Raw genomic sequence first — 19,194 nt, 5'->3', positions numbered from 1 at the left:
TGCCACCGGGGAACATTCTAGCACTTCAGGCACCAACGAGTCCTGCGTGCCAATGTGACAGCCTGTCATGAAGGAGGAAGGACGGTGGCAGGCAGGCGCTCAAAATGAAATGTCAGTCCTTAAAACCGTTATGACTTGGGAGGCTTCAGCTTAAATATGTCATGGCAGAAAATAACCCCGTTCTTTACAGGCCTCTCCGGATGGGCAAAGTTTAACTGACTTCTGAGAGCATGAGCAGCACATGAGAACACGCAGGCAAGTATGAGCGCAGGACAGGACAGGCTGCTACCTGGGGTCAGGGCAGAGCTCGGGAGAGCGCAGCATTCCTGGACAAGCCGGGCCGGGCAGTAACGTGAAAACCTCTCCATCATCCTGACAGCGAGGTGTGATTCAAGCTCATCCTCTCCCAAATGTGGGAAAACAAACAAATAACAAACTCATCTGTCCCAGCAACTGCCCCCGCGCATGTCTGCACTCAACCTATGAGAAAAAGTCATAAACAGTTAACGTTTCCCACCTGTGCACAGAGAGAACTTGCGCGTTAAAAACACATGCTTTTGTGTCAGCGCTAACAATTAGCTCACACCGCGACTCACTGTCGTGCTGTCTCCGGGTTCAGGACCCAATTCCTTATCCGCACTGCTTCCTAGCGCACCATGAGTACCGCTAGATGCAGACCCCAATACGGGATGCAAGGAGATCTTCAAACCCAGCTCCGGCAAACGGTCGCGGGGTCATGCCGACATCCAGGATGCGAATCCAGTGTCACTTCTGTGGAAGCCCACAGAAGTGTCCTGCCACCTGAAGCGGAAAGGCTGCCAGTGCCCACTGCTCCTTCCTCTGCCCATCCCCCTCCCAATCTCTGTGGGGCCCTAACACCTCTCAGTGGCATTTCCCTGGATGCGTTCTGCAAAATCAGCAAGTATGCCGTGCTGAGATCTGAGGATGAACAGCAGGGAGACCCAGGGGTGAGCCGGGGCACCTGGGGGTGAGCAGGGGCACCCGGGGTGGGGCACACGGGACACCTGGGGGTGAGCAGGGACACTTGATGGTGAGCAGGGACACCGGGGGGTGAGCAGGGGCACCTGAGCAGCTGAGGCCCACCGCAGCTGGTGCGGTAGAGGGCAAGCCTGGCTCACCACGGAGACCTCTGTGGAGCCAATGGGCCCAGAATGGTTTCTACATTTTTACGTGATTGAAAAAAGTCAAAAGAAAAAGATTCATGACACGTGAAGATACGAAATTCAAACTGCAGAGCCCATGAGTATGTTTTCACTGGAAGGCAACCAGCCTCGTTCTGGCTTGAGTCTGGCAGCCTCTATGAGGAGCGGTGAGGAGACTGCGCAGCCCCCAAGGCCTGAGAGACTTCCCAGCGGCCTGTCTCGGCGCTCCGAGGGGAAGGCGTGTGTCTGTGATCACCGGAGGCTTCTCCGTCTCCCTTGACCCAGTCCTTCCCCCCACCCACCGGGGAACAAATCCTAAGCCCACTCTGACCCCCACACACTTACCCCCTGGTCATTGCCACCACAACGTCCACCAAGATGTGGCTACAGACATTTTCTGGAATTTTCTTAAGTACTTACTTAGAAAGGCCTGTCAACAGTCCACGCCCAAGTGCTAAGCCTGGGCCCCACGGAGGACCACAGAATTAAGTCCTCTTTATCCCCAATAAAGAAGTGGTTTCGCAATGTTTCTGTGGTGAAGGATCTCGGTGAGCAGCGCAGGATGATTTATGACTCAGTGTCCCTGACGGAAGAGCTTCTGTTCCAGACACGCTCTGGTGGCAAGGCACGAGGCTCGGAGAGGGACGGACGCCATCCCCACAGCAAGGCCACGCTGCAACTGGAATGCGAGCTGCCTCTGAGCGATTAACCCAAGGCAGGAAGTTTTATGTCCTAAATTAGTTACATTATGCCCGAAACCTATCAGCGGCCTGAGAGCTTGAACATATAATTCTATACCTTTTAATCTTTAAACAATAATTCAGTCTAATCCTGCAGCTGAAGCCAAGATTTCCAGACCAAAAGTGCACTTTCCATTTGATTAAATACTAATAAATGCAAGAATAAAATACCAGTCTTTTATCTTACAGTAAATTCTTCAAAAACCATATACTCTAAGAATTAATTATGACTGTAGAGAAGGGGACAGGTTCTCCCCCTCAAAGATAGCTTAGTAGTCTTAAAGTCTTAATGACAACAGCTCACGCATAATTTCTTACAGTCCAGGGCTTAGCAGAAATGACATCACAGTCCAGGTTCGGGGACTCTCTGAGTGACTGTCGGCACGGCCGCGGTGGAGAGCGTGGACAGGCAGTGAGGGTGAGGAGGGTCGGGGCAGGTCTGGTCACGGAAGAGACCTCACAGGGAGCTATGACCCTCCCCAAAGCACCAAGCAAACAGAATAAAAACTGGAAAATACCACCATTTGCCTTCATCTCATATGGTATTTTCACATATTTCATCCACTAACAAGGAAACGGGGTAAAACGCCACCACAAGAACATGGTAAAACTCCAGAGTAGGAGCTGTGATTTGTTCTCTGTTAGTCCCGAGCCAAGGCACGTTCAAGCCTCTGAGATGTGTGTCCTGCACCACGGGCCACGTGAGTGACCACAAGTCCTGGGACTTTGGTGAACAGTCTGGTAACTCCCCTGGCCTTGGCCAGGAGAACAGAGACGGCGCCTCCTCCAATGGGAGACTCAAGAGACGGGGAGCCCCAAAGAGGCCAGCCACCTCCACACAAAGTGGGCTGTGGCGTGCTGTGATCTGGGACTATCTGCTTCAGCCTCCCCTGGACACGGGCCCATCCTCCCTGTAGGCGATGAAGAAGCTGGCCGTGCTAGTAGAAGCCCAGAGGGACGTTCTGCGGGAAGCCCATGGGGAGAGGGGCAATGGTGCAACAGAGTCTGCAACTGGAGAGGAAAGCCAAGTCGGTGTTCGAGCGACCTTGAGCAGATGGGGACCTCTCTGGGCCCACGTCCTCCTCTGTAACCGGGGCCCCACGTGGCTGAGATGGCACAGCTGCCTGTCCCAGGCTGTCCAAACATCAGGGAACATTATCCGTGGTACCTTGAGAAAATCAATCCCATCAGCTGGCCTGGGAGGCAGACACACTCATGTGTGCACCCACACCTGCCGCTCTGGTCTCTCGCATGAATTTCCAGTCAACATGGTGGTCAGGCACTTAGCAGCCAAAAGGTAAAAGGAGGTAGAGAAGGTTGTGGAAGCAGGCCAGGTGTCAGCACTGAGCCAGGCAGAGGGGCCGCAAGGCAGCAGGCAGGCCCATGGGAGGTGGACACTGAGCAGGCAAGTGAGCAAATTCATGACACTCCCCTGAGAGCCCTTTCGGAGACTGGGTGTCTGGCTTTCCAGGGTCCCAGATACGCATTTCCTTAAAACGATGCCCTTTCCCCCATTACTGGAGCAAAGTGGCACCAGGGACATTGGAAGGAGATGTCTCGATCAAGAGTCCACTCAGAGACAGCCTCTTGCTGTCCGGGAGCCCGGGGGTAAGGGACGCTGGGAAACATCCCCGGCTGGGACCCAGGTAAGAAACCACTGAGACACACTGGTGGCTCCGAGCCCCCATGAGCTCCCATGAGACCCATGAGCTCCGAGCACAGCCACACTCCCCCAGGACAGAGCACAAGCTAGCCTCCCGCCTGTGACTGGTCACATGACTGGTGACCAGACACAAGTCTGCCTTCCCCCAAGTTCTGCTGCAACCCCACACGGGGCACAACCGTGCCACTTTCTAGACCCGATGTTCTACCAGGATTGGTATTTACATTGTGATGCTCTGTAAATTCCGGAAGGTCTCCACGGTCACTGACGGCGTATATCATTTTTGCTCTGGATGTACATGATGTTAGTGACCCATCAAGATAATTGTAAAAATCTGGCTGAGTTTCAGAAAAGGCAGAAAATAAGTAAGTGCCACAGAAGTCACTGTTTCACCTCATCACAAGCAAGACACATGGGACCTGAAGTCAAAACATGACTTAAGGGGATGACGGTTGTTTTCCCAAGCTGCTTTGTATCGATTAAAGCTTTTTATTAAAATTAATCCGATGAAAGTTTTAAGTAGTGGATTTCCATTTTAGAGCATTCTTGACCACATCTGGAAAGAGAGAGCATTCTGTCGGGTGACTTCACGGCTGCTCCCGCAGTGACTCAGCCTGGGGCAGCCGGGGCTCACCTGCTCATCACAGCGCGAACCACATCCAGCTTCCCGAGTGCCACTGCAGCCGGCAAGGAAGGAGGCACCTGCCCTGTTTACAGGCTCCCCCTGGCAGTAAGGACCCCAGGAGGACCCCAGCATGCCCACTGCCCCTACTCACTCCCAGCCCCACTCGGCAAGCCTCATCCCACCGTGGCAGCCTTGGCCTGTGGGATTCCCCATTACAGCGTTTCAGCAGAACGCGCTCCCTCCGGCCCTACGTTTCCAACAGCAAAACCGGACATCAGTTGTGATGAGACAGACGCTTACCCTCCGCAGGGCAGTGGAGCCTGGGCCACGGGCCAGGACGTCCCATGTTGGGGTGGAAGCTGCGGGGCTGGGAAGGAGGAGCGAGCAACCAGGTGAAGAAACGACAGCAAGACTGGATGGGGCGGCCGGGAGCAGACGGTGCCCCAGCTCCGCCCGACGCGCAGCCACCCTGACCGCTCACCGGCTCGCACTTGGGGGTAGAAGAGGCCCTTCAAGGAACATCTGCTCTGCTTTCTTCATTTACAACCGTTTCTTAGCAGTAGGCATTCAACCGCATATTTGGGGAGAAAATGTTCTTAGCGGGTCTGGTCAATGCAGGTCATAGCACTTTTCGCAGAGCGCTGTCTCTTAAGTACGCCTGCTTTGACCATCCACAGACCCATTCTTACGTTGGATTTTGTACCCACTGATGTCAAACCCCTTACAAAATAGTTGAGGACGTCAAGGTCTCCACCTCTGGCCCACTCGCCGGCTGTCTCTGAAGACACCTCATCCTGAGCCAGATGCCCCGGATGTATGCGGAACATTCCATCTAGGAGGCTGTCCTTACTACAAAAGCACCCATTGTCCCTTTAAATGGCCATCTTAGGACTGCCCTGAGGCCTCGCTAAAATGTCCCGGGACAGGCTCCCCTCCCAGCCCAGGCGAGCTGCAGGGCTTACCCAGAGGAGCGCCATCTCTTGGAGGGGCTCTGGAAGGGAAGCCCCTGCCTGGAATGGACATGGGCCCAGTAACAACGTCACAAACACAGAATCGGGTCCCTGATTTTGTCTGCTCTGCGAAGTACGGGTCATATTGTGTTGCAGCCCTGTCCCTGGGCTCGACTGAGCTTCCAGAGTGCCCCCCACACTGGCCTGCCCCTCTGCCCCAGGCTTCAGCAATACAGGCCATGCGATCGCCCTGCATATGCATCCTCTCAGAAAAGATGGCAGGCCCGTCACACCCGTAGGTGGCCACGCTGGTAGGCAGTTAGCACATGTCTCTGACTTTCCTGAATGCTCTGGCCCAAGCTGTCCCCCTCCCCATCCCCTGATACTAGCAGGAGCGGAGCAGTAGAGAAGGGGCTGATCCAAGCCTGTCTCTTGCAGGCTGTGTCAGTCTGCAGGGGACAGGTCAGAGTCAAATGCCACCACCCAGTGTCCCAGACCCATCCCCGGTGATGGCCAAGGGTCAGGGCAGCCCTGGGTCCCGGGCGTGCTCACTGTCTAACAAAGTGGGGGGAAAGCCATCAAATCAAGCAGGAGGAACGGGAACGGTTTAAATGGAAATTGAACGTCTAATACAGAAAAGTTATTTTTGCGAAGTTATTTGGCGTGAGGCATCTGTGACACGCGCGCAGAAGGTGCACCTAAAACCCACACTTGTGCACAGAAGCTTGTTTCAACAACAACAGAGACTCACTGGTAACCAGTGTATCTGCCAATGACACAGACCTAAGCATCGTGCACAGACTCTTCCTTGGAAATAGGGATTATTACAAAGTCATATGTAAGCTAGTCCCAATCTTTGTTCAAATAATTGATTGATGTGATCGTATCTCCCTCATATGTTCCCACTACCATGAGGAACACTTCTACAGTGTATTTCAAAAACTAGCAAAAATGTAAAATTACAAAATTTAACTGGTACATTTTATCTCAATTACAACAGAATGAGTTCTTCAAACAATATTCACAGATGAAAATCTTATGGATCTGCAATGTTAATTTCAAAGGTAACTTGAATTAGAAGAAAAATTCAGACTGTCACAGAATGAAAAGCTTTGATAATTAACTACTTCTTTAAACTCTAAGACCTAGCCTATTAGCAAGCAAACGAACATTAAATATCTTTTCTTTCATGTTTTTTTCAACAAAAGGATACTTGCCATTTTCTCCATTTCTATAAGATTCTCCGTGGGGTTTGAAACGTACCTCTGGGAAGGAGGCCCTGGGGGGAGTGGGAGTTTAGCAGCACCTGTCCAGAGGGCAGTGAACACGCAAACTTGGGAAAGTCACAACAAGTCTCCTGATGAAACACTAGATGGTCCCCTGCCCTGGTCTCATCATCCTGCCCAGGGAGAGTCCCTCAGGTACCGGTCTGGAGACTCAGCAGGAGCCAAGCTGAACTGATGACCGGGTGCCTTAGATACAACATCCCAGATGATCCTTCTGTTTAAAAACGATCAAATACACCTCTTTTTACTGTGCTAAAATTAAGATAGTGTTGATCGCGTTAAGCATTTGTCAATGTACTATTCCACGTCACCACATACATTCAAAATGCACCTCTGCCCAAAACGTTCTTATCATGCTCAACAGAAACTCTATCCCCACTGAATACCAGCTCCCCGTTCCCCTGCCAAACCCCTGCCACCCACCCTCCCACTCTATCTCCACGTGGAGCCTCACAGAGCTAGGATCAGACAGTGTTCTTCTGTGGCTGACTCACGTCACTGAGCACAATGTCCTCAAGGGTCGTGCATGTGGTAGCAGGTGTCAGTTTCTTTCCTTTTGAAGGATGACTAACATCCCACCGTGTGGACGGACCATCCTTGTGGCTTACCCATTTGATCCTCAATGGACATCCGGGTTGTTTCCAACATTCGACTACTGGGAATAGTGCTGTGAACTTGGCTTTACAAACACCCGTGTACGACTCTGCTTTCCATTCTTTTGGGTGTATACTCAGAAGCAGAAGTGCTGGATCCTACAGCTATCCTGTGCCTAGCATTCCGAGGAACAGGCTCACGGCTTTCCGAAGCAACCGCCCCTCTCACGCCCCCACCCACAGCGCACGAGGGTTCCAATTTCTCCATATGCTCACTAACACTTGCTAGAAACGTTGTCAAATACCCTTCTTGCATTCAGGACACTGCACACTGCAGACTCTAATTCAATAATTGTTTTTTGCATCACTAGCCCACTATTCAATCTAATAACAGGACTAGCTGTTTCCTGACCTCGCCTGCATTTCCTGTGTGCCGGGCATCTGTATAGCTCTCTAATCCTTACAAGAGTCTGCAAATTAGGCACATCCATTTCTCTGATGACAAAAAAACGCAAAGCTCAAACAAGAAAGCGACTTTTCTGGAGCCCCGTGGTGGGTCACAGGGACGAGGATGTCTGGCTCCGGAGTGCGGAACGCGCACTGGGGGAAGCTAGCTTAGGCACTCCATTAATTGTGGATTAAATTACCATGCAACAGAAAGAAACCAAAAGGAATATATCAACACTCGTCTTCACTGGGATTCCTAAGGAAAAGGCTAAAGCAGGTGTTCAAATCAGAACTGGGTTAATATGGAGAAGCATGAAGGGAGCGACCCTCCGCGCGGCCCATAAGAAAGCGCAATTGTGAGCCGGCGCAGATGACAGCTCCAGGGACTGAACTCTGGGGACCTGCTGGCACCTGGCTGTCCCCCTTGTGTAGGACTGGGAGCGCCAAACTGACGCTTGCTTCGTTCCGCCTCCCCCGAGGCCCTGGTTACTGTATCTGCAGAGCAGATCCTCGGTAAATTGAATTTGCGGCCCTTTCTCACCAGCCACATGCCCAGGGCCCAGCCCTGCTCTAAACCCTTGACCTGCGAAGATAACAGCCGACCCAGACCCAGCAACAGGGAAGAGACGGCCTCGGGAGGGAAGCCGCCCAAGTGCTGGTCCACTCTGGGGCAGGCCATCATGCGTCTCGGGGAATGCAGATTTGGCAGGAGTGGGGGAGTCGGGGTTCTGCAGCCCTACCGGCCCCCAGGTGGTGCAGGGGAGCCTGTAGCTGCAGAACCGGACAGATATAGCCGAGTTGGGGTGCTGAGGCCCCCATGACCATCTAGACGTCTGTGGCCCTTTGTATACACTAATGTCCCCAAATATCCCTAAGAAGATCTCCATCTCACTCTAAAAAACTGAGAGCCAGGTGTAAATGATTTTTGTGACATAAAATACGCTTACAATGCTTACAACACTTCATTTGGACCCCATCATTGCTTTGGACACTAAGAAGCTCCCTGCTTAGTTCTCATCCTATTCTGAGCCATTTTACAAAAAGAAAAGGTGTGCCCCATATTTAGAATACCAGCTTCTTTTTTTTTTTTTTTATTTCTTTTCAGCGTAACAGTACTCATTGTTTTTGCACCACACCCAGTGCTCCATGCAATCCGTGCCCTCCCCAATACCCACCACCTGGTTCCCCCAACCTCCCACCCCCACCCCTTCAAAACCCTCAGGTTGTTTTTCAGAGTCCACAGTCTCTCATGGTTCACCTCCCCTTCCAGCCTTTTTTTAATCCCCTGCCCGGTTTTTCTGTGCCTGATTCCCTTCTCTATGTCATAAGTATTTTTCATTTTTGTAAGTATATACGCTTCTGTAAGCATCCTAAAATTCTTCCTTGGCACACAACTGATACAGATCGATAAAATTACGAAACTAACTGAAATGACCAGCAAGCCTGTGATTTACGACCCAGCTTTAGACCTGCCAGACATAGCTCCCATATGACCCGCACCTCACCCATTTTCCTACCTCTGTTCCAAGAGTCTTCCCCAAGATCTGTGGTTCCCACCATACTATTCATCTGCTGAGCTGAGTCTCCAAGGGCCACGGCCACCAGCCCCACCGGGGCTCACGGCCACACAGCAAGGTGCAGTGCGATAAACTGAACCCCATTCCGAGCCGCCGTAAGCTTACCACGAGCTGACCATGAGCTTAGGCCCTGAGGGAAAGCTGATACACGAGGCCTCAGGGAGGTGCTCCCCAGCTCTCCAGCCAGCACGTGTCCCCGACACTGCTGAGAGGGGCCCCAAGGAGCACAACATGGAATCTGGACACCTCACGCCAGCACTTCGTCCAGTCTTACCTGCCATTCCAGTATTTCCCCCAAAACCACATATTTTTGACAACTGTATCATACGTTAGCCTCTATAAAATGTCCGATAAATATTCTCCGGGGCATCATAGTATCTCCTTTTCCTAGCAGGCTTCCACCTAGTAACTGTGGGTGTCCTTCTGGGCCCTGTGGTCTTCCAAGGAGACAGAGAAGGGGGTTCCTTGGGCAGAAGTGCAGCCTGCTAATGGAGGCTGCCTGGGTCAGAGACGTGCAGGAGGGCAGAGCAGAGACGTCTGCTCTGCTACTTCCAGTGTGTGCACCGAGCAGAGCCAAGCGCCTCTGACTTCCCTTCCAGCATGAAGCCTGATGATTATGCCCATTGCCTGTGTAGGGACCAGTCTGGGCCTGCACTCAGACCTTTGGCTCTTCTTCCTCTTAAATGTTGGCTCTGGCTCTGGAACAATTTCATGTCACTCTTTTATCCAAAGCTAGCAGACAGGAGAAGCTCTCTAATATTTAACAGTTAATTTTTAAAAATTTAAATATTATATACACAGATTTCAAAGAAATGAGCAGACTTTATATTCTAGTATCATATATAACCAGGGAAAAGCTAAATAGATAACAGTTAGAGAAATAAATTATCTGGCGGAGTAGAATTACTTGTCTAAAGTCACCTCTGGATAAACAGGAAAACATAACATAGCAATTATAGCATCTCTAAATCATTCTACCATAGAATTTTCACTGAAGATTTAGTCGTTCTATCAATTTTCAACAACTTGGAACTAAAATAATTAACCACGATTATAGTTAAATATTTTCTACTTGGGAAAGCACAACTTTTTCTACAGGAATAACAAGAGAGCACAAAGAAATACGAACGTGGCAGGCAAACACCAAGAGGAAGAGCCCACAGAAATGAGTACGGGAATCGCAGGTTTGTACAGTTCTCCAGCATGCAGTGCGGACGGGAGATGCAATTTTGAATGTGGTCTCGCGGGGCAGGACGCGCCATGTGTGTCATCTGAACGACAGCTCACACACGATGGGAACGCAATAAAAATTAAACCATCATGAGAGTAAACTTTATCCCGCAGCTTAAAGCAATATATATTCCAGACACTTTGGATAGCAATAATAAACATCTCATATAGGAAAGGCAAAAATTTCAACCCAAAAGGAAAAAGCAAACAGAACCCTTGCAAAGCCCAACAACGGACAAGGACTTGGCTTCACACAGAAATTACACCAACGGCTTCCTCAAATCAAGCCCACTAGGGCTACTTTCTTGAAACAAGTGGCCAAACGATCTGATTTCATTAAATTCCATTTTATTGATTGGTTCTTTGAAATAAGTGATTAGCTCTATCCAGAAACCTTCTTCATGACAGAAAATATTGCCTTTGTTTGTTTTCAAGCAGGTGAACAATTGGGCCTGAGCTTGGTTTTCCAAATGAACTAAATCTGTCTTATATGGGAGAGGTCAGCAGCCTCTCACTGAGACACGCTGAACCTCCTTCCAGCCTCCTGGTCTACACCGCATTCAACTGCAGACAACCTTCCCCTAGCTCTCCAGACCCTACAGTGCCACCCTCCTTCCTCTGGCACACCCATCCCCTTTGGGCCCTTGGGAGCACCAGACCCCGATGCTTCCCACGCCCCATCACGTAGGAGGGCACCTGTCTCCACGCAGGTGCTCCTGAAGTAGGGGCTGGCAAGGGGAGGGTGAGCTCAAGGGGGTATGGCCCTTCGAATGCCCTAAAGGAGGGTTTTCACACTACAATCTAACCCCACCTTTGCTGGCCATCAGTCTGTGAAAAAACCTGTGTGACCGAGGGCTGGAGATGGACACAGGCTGAGATGTCCTAGCCCTATCACCGGCCTCTGAAAACCTGGGGGCCTCTCCCAGGACAGAAGGAAGCAGGGGACCCCCCAAACCCATACCTCAGAGGAGAGAAGGTGTCACTGCCCTGCAAAGGACTTATACTACCTGGAACCTAGTGGTTTAGCAAATGTTGTCTCTCTCATCCAAACCCTCAAACGTGCTGCAGAATAAAAGGGAAAGCTCTAGGCTGCTTCCTGGCCACTGAAACTTAACAGCTAAAATGTACTGAAAGCAGATCCATATTTACTTTGTGCGACTGAACGGTTTCTTCGTCTCACACGTAACTAATACAATCAAAACACCAGCAGGCGCAGCGCAGCGGAAAGGAATGGAGTGTGAGGCTGCACAACGGGGGGCCGCACGCGGGACCTGTAGTTCCCGCCGCTCACCGGGGGCCCCTGCCAGCCAGCTCCCGGCAGCTCGGGCCACAGATACCCATCGGCTCTCCTCCCTCCTGTGCCTGGAGGCAGGACACTGTTGTTGACTAGGAAGGCTCATCTGGGGCTCCCACGTCCCCAGCACAGAAGTACCCTCTTCAGATCCCGACCGAGAACCCCATCCCCTCCGGGGAGCCGTGTTCGAGCCAGGCCTTCTGTGGCGTGGGCTCCGCGAGGACCGGGCAGCTCTGGCCGGGCAGCCTTCCTCCACCTGCGAACCGTGTGCCCGGGCTTCCTTCATGAAGGACCTGGCACATCTCCACCCCGCCCCTTCCTCCCCTTGTTACCGGGCATGGACGCGCTGTCAGGGTGATCTTACACCAACGCCCAAAGGCGGAGTGGACAGAACAAGCTTGGGGCTCCCCCTCAGGGAGTCTGCACCCAAGCACTGGAGTCAGCGCAGAGACTGGAGCCCAGCAAAGCCGACCCAGGGCAGGAGCGGGCGGGGTAGGGGTGCCGGCAGCAAGGCTATCTGTACCGACACCCACTCCTGGTCCTCATAGCCCCATCTTGCCTGGTTCTCCACTATTAAAACCGCACTTTAGAGAGAGGAAAACAGGCTTATGGTGATCTTACATAAGTTGTTCGAGCACACAGAGTGGCCGAGAGGCAGAGCCAGGCCCGGAATCCTGACTCAGTCTATTCTCAGGATCGGCTCCCAGATCTGTATATGTCACCCTAAAAAGGACCCAGAGAAAAATGCTCAGAGAAGATTCCCTGAAAAATAAGACATCCAAATTCAAGGACCAAGAAAATCTTTATGGGAGGAGGAGTTTTGAAGGATGCATAGGAGTTCGAAGGGGTTGATGGAGAAGGTATTTGTAAGTAGAATGGAAGTGTGCAGAGACACAGAGAAAAGAAAACAACGGGGCACAACTTCCACAAAGAGTAAGCAGATGGCTGCTAGACAGGCAGACTGTAAGCCAATGGATGGGGTGAGCACCAGGACTGGCTGAGGCCTCAGAGCAGCGTGAGGCCTGGGGACGTGGGTGTGTCTGGCAGCCGTGAGGGGTCAGGACGCACACGTGGGAGCTCGGACATTCACCTGCAGGCTGGCGGTAGTCTCACCGACCCCGGCCGGGGAGGAGTCCCTGCCCCAGGAGGGCTGAGGAGCGAGTGGAGGGGCACAGGACTCTCAGGACACCCACAGCACTAGGATGCTCTCTGCTGTGCATGTGCAGGGGCTGGAGAAAGCCAGGGAGGAGACAAAGTTGGCAGCAGCGGACTCCTGCCTGAGAGCATCATGCCGCGGATAAAAGAGGGGAGCCAGAACACTATGGCGGTAGAGGAAACGCTTGGCTGTGGATCACAGCTGGAATCACCCATGGCACCACTGACAGTTGGGGCCAGACCCCGACAGCAGGGGTGGGACCTATGTGCTGTGGGCTATCTACCCTTGTCCCTGGCCTCCACTCCTCGGATGGCAGCAGCACCTCATCAGCAGGGGCACCCAGAAATGTCTCAGAGACAAACACCGCCTGGGCGGCGAACCATCCCCACTTACAACCACTAGGCTCACAAAGGGATACGAGAAACAACTAGAAATTCCAAGCTGCCCAGGCCCAGAGGACTCCAGGGTGTCTGGCATACTCAGCACAGCCCCAAGAAAACACGAACCCAGAAGCATCAGGGCAATCATCTCAGGAGCCCTGTGATTGTTGTGAGCAAATAATGAAGAATTTTCCAATGTGATCCAATGCAACTTCTGGTACAGCGCACCGGGAGCACATGGAAGTCAGACACCGTGTGCACGACCAGACAACAGCAAACAGCAGCCCTCGAGGACCTGAGGTGTGGAGCTTACCCGAGAGCAACGTGACCATTTCTAAAGCAAAGGTGAGCTGGGATGCACCCGCACTAGGACCAAGAGCCACCAAGTGACTGAGCTCAGTGATAACTTTACAGTCCCTAACTTCAGCTTTTAAGTCAAAATGCTAAAAAAAATAAAGGAGTACATTTTTATTGTATATGATATTTACATGTGACATTGATATGTAATATTTTAGTTGGTCTACATTGTAACATATAAATGCACGCAGGGCTAATCACAAAGCCCTTTCTTGTCTGTCGTTTTCATCTTTGTACAAACGGAGGGAGCCAGGAGGCTAATACAGCAGTGTGCAGCTCGCAGACAGACTAGAAAACAGAGTAGGGCCCACAAGAGATACCATCTACCACTAAACCTCCTTATTTCACTAATTTGAGTTTACACTTCCACTTACCGTTCCTGGACAAAAATCTCAGTGGTTTAGTTTCCTGGGAAAATTCTACTCTATGTTCCCTAGGTGTATGTGCTCACAATACTTTATTCTCCAGGAAAGCAGCAGACCAGTGTCTTCTTCCCAAAAGCAACAACAGGAGGCACACACTGCTCATTGCCATCTATGACACGTCCCAAAGTCGGCCGCACTGCCCAGATCTTCCATGGTCTTCCTTAGATGTCACACACATCACCTGCATTAGAAATTTTATCAGCAAGTGGGAAAGAAAACAAAGACCACACCCAGGCACCCAGACCTGGGTACAGATGGGCAGCTGGTGGAAGTGCATGCCCGTGGGGAGGCTCGCCCGTCTGGAAACCTCACTTCCAGCTGCCCCTATAGCATGTGATGGCCCAGGCCCCTCATTAGGAGGGCTCCTGGCAGGTCTGCACCTAACTGTAACCTGGCTGGGGTCTGATGCTGCAGAACTGGGGTCCTCGCCTGTCTTTCTCAACAGGGGTGTTGGGGACCTGAAGGCAATTTCACTGGTCACAGTGACCGCCTGAGCTAGGAACTTGCAGAAGGCACGAGTCGGGAGCGCAGCATGTTCTGGAAGATGCGGGATCGCAGTCCTCCTGCATCCCGTGACACTTTCCGAAGTTCGGCAGCACCCCCAAACGAAGCACAAGCACACTTACCCTATGTACACATAGACCCGTTGAAGGTTCCTTCGCAGCAATGCGAGTGAGCCGTCTACAACTCAGGGGGGAAGACGGGCTCCGTCTTCTTTGAAACTAAAGTAATCTACCATTTCAGCAAAGCTGTGCGGCTGATGTCAATGCTGACCAAATCAGGAGTGGCCACAAAGCAAACTGGGCTGGGCCCCTCCTAGCTGCTGGGCTCAGGGTGCACACACGCGCTCACTTACCCGAGTTCCAGCCGAGTCCCGCCCCGCTACTACTGTTCTGTCTACACAGAACCACCTTATAAATTACTGCCCTTTCCTTGCATCTCACTTTTGATATTTGACACCAGTACGTGCAGGTGGACATCGTCTAAGTTTCATTTCAGGGTTGTGAAGGCAGGTTGCAAGCCACACGGACCTAAAGGGGGACCCTGGGTCTGCCCCTGATGGAAACCGCCACGCTGTGAGGGGAAATCCCCAGGACGCACGCAGACAGGAAGACTAAACCCACTTATAAGAACCTTCCTTACACTTCAAAACCATAGCTGTGATATTTAACCTTTGATATCTAAGTGATTTAATAAAATAGTCTTTAAAAATCTGTTAACATTCACCCCAGAGGAAATACCAAAAAGAGCCAAACATTGGACCCCTGGACCCGAAAGAATTCAACATAGCCTCGACCCGACTTTTGGAAAAGCCGGAGCCAGAAACCGCTATCATTTAGCAGGTAATGCGCGGTATTTGCGCAGTATTGCAACTGAGCATAACACAGTAAAAGATATTACCTTCAAAATGCATCATTGTTGCCAATTGTAAGAATCACTTCAACTTAATTTCAACAGCACAATCACCCTCAACAGAAAGAGTCTCTTTTTTAAATTTCAAGGAGTATTACATTAAGGCAATAACTCACCTTCCAGCTGTAATATTGTCCTCCGTTATTGCAACACTACACTTCATAAATACTTCTCATCGACGTGTCAAGCTAATTCACGTTAATTTTATTGTATTTTGGTGCTATCTCACATTTGTGTGCAATTACCTTTATCATTTTATTGCCAAGGCAGAAAGTAATCAGAACAATTATTCGGAAACGGAGGTTTATAAATTCTAAATCACAGTTGCTGGCATTTTTGATAAAACAGCAGCTTTATCTCAGGAAGTGGCAGGGACATGGGATAAATCACGCATCAGTCAAGCGTAGCTGACCCCCAAGTGCATTACACAATATCAGACGTGCTTCCAAAGAAACTTTCCAGCATCATCCATCACCCTTCATAACACTAAAATAGCTGCACACCTGAAGAACAGAAGCTAGAGGATAATAAACCAAAAAAAAAAAAAAAAAAGGACGAAGAAGAAGGAGAAATCCCAAGCAGTGCGGGCAAAACCATTAACTGCTCTCCTTTTAAACTGTAAGATATGGTCCGTGCACACAAACCAATACGACGTTACAATAACTCTAAATATCTGTATTCATATTCGTCAAGCCAGTTTTAAATATAAATGAAATATGGAGCAGAGTCATAAACAGAAAAAGTGCATTTCTAGCCCACATACATTTTTATGTTGTGTCTGGGTACAGCTGCTTTTAAGCCGGCCGTCTCCATCAGGCCTGCGTGGGTAATGGTGCCGCCCTTGGTCAGCGGGTTACCCAGGCACTGCATCTCTTTGAGAGTCCTCATTTCCTTCCGAAGTTTATTGCTTAAAAAAAAAAAAAAAAAAAAAAAAAAGGACGTAACTTGATTTTGAAGACGAGGATGAAGGGAGACGCTGAACGCCCACACTGGTTTCTCAGTGAGTTAATGACAGGTGACAGAAAGGACTGTCGTTGCACAGGCCGTCAGGAGGGTGGGGGGCCCGCTCCCCGGGCACACATCTTCCCATGTGGGAGACGGCCTCGGAGCTCAGCTGCAGCTTTCCTCGGGGAAACACAACCAGCACTTCGTACCACGCCTCTGGCACACGTTCTCCATGCCCTGTTTTGACTCCCTTTCACGAGGCAAGATAAAACAGCCAAGGGATCATCTATTCCCTTTGCTGTCGACAAGCAAACATCCCAGGAAAGAATGTTTCGGCAGCTGTACCATGGTGACCTCATGCCAACGGACTACTGGAAGGCCTAGCTGGTAGGAACGAAATTTATTAGCTGCATACGCCTGGCATGGGGCCAGGTGCTTTACATACATTATCTCATTTATTCCTCCCAGCAAACCTAAGGTAGAACCAATTGTAGATGCAATAACAGATTGAGAGGTTAAGTAACCAGCCCAAGGGCACGGCACGCAAGTAGTAGGTGGGTCTTCAAGGTCAAATCAACACACTTGAAAGCCCACACTTTTGCCAGACTCATAACTGTCTCCTAGACACAGACACGGTCACACCGCATTGGGCAGGGCAGGCTCAGTTATCCTGCAGTAACAAATGCCACCAGACACCCAGTGCGGGTCTGCGTTCATCTCCAGGACGTTGCTCACTAGCCTGACCGCCACAGCCAGGGAAGGAACATGGGGAACCACGCACAGACATGTGAATGCTCTGCCCTCCCTACGCCAAGATCTAGACCCATCCTAAAGACGTCCAACAATTTCCAATCCTCATCTGATGAAAACTAACAGTGGTAAGTTTGTACTTCTGTCTGCTAAGTTTTACGGTCCTTTGCCATCAGTAAACACAATTCCAGTAAGAAAGCTTCATGAAGTAGGAGTCAAGTGTAAGCTCTCACACACTATAGTGTCTGTAAAGACACAGAAAACTTTAAAACTCTTGACTTCCATACCTCTCAGTATGAACATGGTATGACCCCTGCTGTATTAAAGTACAATCAGAATGTGTAGAGGGCTGCAAGTTCATGTCATGAAATTTTAATATATGTGTTTATAACAAACTGAAGTAAGATTCATAATGAAGTACATGTAGGTAAAAAGAACCAATCCAATAAAAAATGGGAATCAAAAGAAAATGGGCTAACAGCAAAAAATAAACTCAAATTAATAGAGAATGCTATGAAATTATTATTCACATAAAATTAATAGGAGAGTACCCTCGATATTTATTTTAATTTCTTCTCAACATGCAATATTTGCATATTTGAAAAACAAGCAAATTAGCAAAATTTCCCTATTTGGAAACATGCCGTCCATTTTTGAAACAAAGGTAGTTCATTTTCTACCTGTCCTAGTCCCACCTCAACCCCAAATTCCTAACCACACTTACATGAGTAATTAGAAGAACTCTGCAGGCTACTTTTTTGCCAAGGAAGTGCAAGTATGCTCTCCTTCACAAATAGGATTTTGCCGAGCAGACCCTTTCTGCGCCGGTGATGGCAAGCAGTGACAAACACACACTTACCCCGGTCCGCTCACTTCCTGTCATGAAGAGAGGGCGCTGTGGATCCCGAGGGTCTGGGCTCGCACCATCAGAGAAGGTTGGAGGCTCCCAGGAAAGCTGCTGTGTCGGACTGGAACTGGAGGTGTCCGGACAAACAGGGTTGACTATGCGTGCCAACGGCGGAGAAGTGCTGCCGTGCAACACAACAGCAGGAGGGTTCAGTGTCCGTATGGAGACCCCCAGCCCAGCCCACCGAGAAGGGTCACAGCCACAGCAGGTCAGCACCAACAACCACACCAGTGCCCAGACCTGGGTTCCTAAGATCATCTTCCAGGAAATGGGACCTGGGCTTCCTGTGGAAGCACCTGAATCCAGGACGGGGCAAAGAAAGTTCAAGGTAAGTGTGGTTTGCCAGAGAGTGAGGAAGCGCTGGCGGCAGGATGGGCATGTCACGGAGACGCAGGCGTCAAACTCAAGGAGTTCCCAAGAACCGAAGTCGAAACTGGCTGAACGACACAAGCAGAGACGGCACTGCCTAAAGCCCGCCGTCTGGAAGCACAGCCACGAGTCCCAGTAATTTATCACGGAAAGTAAGTGGGAGAAAGAAGGGGTCTTCCTTAAGAACCCAAGCAGAAACGAAGAAAGAGCGCAGGAAACACGTAGCATCGGGCGAACCACGCGGCAAGCGCGGCCGCAGGCAAGATACACGAGCGGCGCAAACGTCCGTGGGCAGACGTCTGAGAACCAACGAGTGCGCGCGGTTCCGAACCTCCCCCCGCGGACTTCCCACCTCCGGGGGAACAGCAACCCGACGGCCGGAGAGCCACGGCAGATCCCGCCTGCACCGGAGTCCGACACCACAGCCGGTGCCCGCCGTGAGCACGTCCTACGCCTCACGCGGGACGCCGTGGGAGGGAACGTCACCTCTGTGCTCTTTTTAACAAAAACGTGCGACTCCATCCGATCAGGAGACAACACCACGAAGCCACACCAGGGACATCCCACCGAGTCCCTGCCTGGCGTTCAGCAACAGCAGCCAGGTCACGGAAAGCAAGGAGAGAGGAACTGTCACAGTAGGAGCGAAGGACGGACAGTCACTAAATGCCCTGCAGGGTCCTGGGCTGCACAGCAGAACAGAAAACGGACAGGAGTGGGACTCGTGGGCAGCCGTGAGCAAGGCCTGGGGCAGAACCCAACACTAAAGAGTACGCTGGGGCGTCACACCTCATTCCCTGGTAACCGCGCGGTGCTGAGCGAGGGCACGGAAGGTGTCAACACTGGGTGACCCCAGACGGATGGCACAGAGAAACCCCGTTCCACCAGCATCCACGTACATGCAGGGTCGACCCTGACCCCAAAGAT

General features: G+C 50.9%; 1 protein-coding gene and 1 long non-coding RNA gene across 4 annotated transcripts in view; one reads left to right on the top strand and one right to left on the bottom strand.

Annotated features, from left to right (window-relative positions):
• The window catches only part of MGMT (O-6-methylguanine-DNA methyltransferase), a 278,625-nt gene that overhangs the window by 229,643 nt on the left and 29,788 nt on the right, over window positions 1-19,194 (bottom strand). The window contains exon 1 of one of the 3 annotated variants that reach the window (XM_047703156.1): window positions 4,673-4,692. The exons of the other annotated variants lie outside the window; for them this stretch is intronic. The gene's annotated coding sequence lies outside the window, so the exon portion shown is untranslated. Of the gene's footprint in view, window positions 1-4,672; window positions 4,693-19,194 lie in introns of those variants that run through there. 3 annotated transcript variants of the gene reach the window in all.
• LOC125085038 (uncharacterized) lies at window positions 3,853-6,671 on the top strand. The gene is made up of 3 exons (XR_007122765.1): window positions 3,853-3,931; window positions 6,142-6,205; window positions 6,350-6,671. It is a non-coding gene; the product is annotated as an uncharacterized LOC125085038 (long non-coding RNA).

Source organism: Lutra lutra, chromosome 14 (assembly GCF_902655055.1).
Source record: "Lutra lutra chromosome 14, mLutLut1.2, whole genome shotgun sequence".
NCBI lineage: Eukaryota > Metazoa > Chordata > Mammalia > Carnivora > Mustelidae > Lutra > Lutra lutra.
Note: the sequence above shows the minus strand (reverse complement) of the source record. Positions and strands in the feature narration are given on the sequence as shown.